Genomic DNA, 2,583 nt, shown 5'->3' with positions numbered 1-2,583 from the left:
CAAACCAACAGCCACGCTCAGACAACAACTCACCAGAACGAAGGACCCGATACCCAACGTGAGCAAAACCAATGTAGTGTACAAAATCCCATGCAAGGACTGCACAAAACACTACATCGGACAAACAGGAAGACAGCTAACGATCCGTATCCATGAACACCAACTAGCCACGAAACGACAAGACCAGCTATCCTTAGTAGCCACACACGCAGAAGACAAGCAACATGAATTCGACTGGGACAACACTACCATTATAGGACAAGACAAAAAGAGAACAGCCAGGGAATTCCTAGAGGCATGGCACTCATCCACAGACTCTATCAACAAACACATCAACCTGGACCCAACATACCAGCCACTACAGCAGACAGCTGGAACTGACAAACGGAAGCGGCAGAGACAGGCCACGATAAATGCCGGAGGAAACTGCACAGAAGTGTTTCACAGGAGGCTCCCAAGCACCTGAGGATGTCACCTGGACAGGGGACGAAACGTTTGCAAGAAAAATTCCCAGCTCGACGAACAGAACCAAAACAACTAGCACCCGAGCTACAAATCTTCTCCCAAACTCATTTAACAGGAAAAAATGCAGGTGAAATAAAGTTATTCCACACTCAATAATTTATATTTACATTCAATGAGTTGGACCAAGATAACAGTAATCCTAAAGGTGGAAGATTCATTGAAAATATTTGATTTGCAAGTAATGATAGACACAGTGAAAAGTTTTGTCTTGTGAGCAATACAGGCAGCTCACAGAGTTCAGTAACATAGATAAGTAAACAACAGGGAAACAGCAGCAGGAACAACAACACAGGTACAGGCAAAGATTGAGAGTCTGTGAGACCGTTCAGTATTCTAACAACAGAAGGGTAGGAACTGTTTCAAAACCGGTTGGTGCGTGTGTTCAGGCTTCTGTACCTTCTCCCCGATGGTAGAGGTTGTAGAAAAACATTGCCAGGGTGGGATGGATCTTTGAGAATGCTGGAGACCTTTCCTTGACAGTGGGCCTGGGAGATGGATTCTATAGATGGGAGGTTGGCCTTTGTGATTGTCTGGGCCGAGTTCACCACTCTCTGTAACCGTCTCCAATCTTGAATGGTACAGTTGCCAAACCAGGTAGTGATACATCCAGACAGAATGCTGTCGATGGTGCACCTATAAACATTGGCAGGGGTATTCTCTGTCAGTAATATCCGATGTTCTGGAGGGATCAGTGTTGAAGGGTTGGTTTGTTGATGAGAGTGTGATGAGAGCTGGCTTCCAAAAGCAACCTCTCCAACCGTACTCTCAGGAATCTCGTCCCCATCCAGAAACAGCAGCCACTTGATGACCACCTTCAACATTCAATCCTGCAGATCCTCGAAAATCTTGTGCAAGATCATATGGAATACCACTGACCATCAACTGAATGCAGAGATGGGGATTTTCCCAAAATAGATTAGAAATAAAGGATAAGCCACAGAGACACCCCAGATGGGACTTGAACCCACAATCTCTGGTTTAGGAGGCCAGTGCCTTATCCATTAGGCCACTGGGGCCCCACATGCCGGTTGCCAATGGCAGCCTTGAAATACTGCACCCTGACCTCTCATAGTGTTTGTTTCTGAGTGTTGGATGCTCACTGATTGTTTTTTACCCCTTCCATCTCATGCTAAATTGTTGGCTGCTTGATAAATTGATCCCGCCTCCCATTTCCCCCCAAATGGACAGATGAAAAATCAACCAAACTCCAACTTTCTGGATTAGTGGTGCTGGAAGAGCACAGCAGTTCATGCAGCATCCAAGTAGCTTCGAAATCCACGTTTCGGGAAAAAGGGCTTTTGCCCAAAATGTCGATTTCGAAGCTACTTGGATGCTGCCTGAACTGCTGTGCTCTTCCAGCACCACTAATCCAGAATCTGGTTTCCAGCATCTGCAGTCATTGTTTTTACCACCTTCAAACTCCAACTTTGCACATCTCAAGTCTGAGGAAAATGGAGCAGACAGGAAAATAGCAAAGGGCTCAATGTTATTTTGTGCAGCACTTTCAAGATATTTGCAGTTACTGGGGAAGGAGGAAGTGGAGATGTTGCAAAAAGCTGCATTGAGGACAAATCAACACAATCTTAGTGGGCATTCAGCCCATTGTGGCTGTGCTGTCTCTTTCAGACAATTCACCCCAAGATCTCCCAAATCCCGGAATTACCTTGTGCAAGTTTCTATTAAACAGCATTTGCCATAATCTCAACACAGGCACAATGATTTTTAACAGAGTAGTTTAAAAATCCAGTCAATTTGGATTGAGATGAAGTTGACATGTGATGAAAATCAGCCACTGCAAAGACCAGGCTTAAAAATGAAATCCCTGAAATCCCAGATTTCACAGGCCAGTGCCATAGCCATTAGGCCACGAGGGCGCTATGTTGGTAGACCACTGGAAACAGTTGACCTCAAATGAGTGCGACAGCCAAGCACACTCCCAGATCTGTGACAACACACTGAGGGATGCACTAAAGTTTCGGGCAGCTGCTGCCAAGGTGTAACAGGGAAACAACACAGTCTCAGGTCTTTCTGACAAATGATCACATCGTCCTTTCAGTT

The 2,583-nt window shown here is 45.5% G+C and overlaps 1 non-coding gene across 1 annotated transcript; it reads right to left on the bottom strand.

Moving 5' to 3' along the window:
- Positions 1 to 1,468: 1,468 nt before the first annotated feature.
- On the bottom strand, positions 1,469 to 1,541 carry trnar-ccu (transfer RNA arginine (anticodon CCU)). Its single transcript has one exon. It is a non-coding gene; the product is annotated as a tRNA-Arg (tRNA).
- Positions 1,542 to 2,583: the final 1,042 nt, after the last annotated feature.

This window comes from Chiloscyllium punctatum, chromosome 18, assembly GCF_047496795.1.
Source record: "Chiloscyllium punctatum isolate Juve2018m chromosome 18, sChiPun1.3, whole genome shotgun sequence".
NCBI classification, from domain to species: Eukaryota; Metazoa; Chordata; class Chondrichthyes; order Orectolobiformes; family Hemiscylliidae; genus Chiloscyllium; species Chiloscyllium punctatum.
This window is presented reverse-complemented; position numbering and strand designations above follow the sequence as displayed.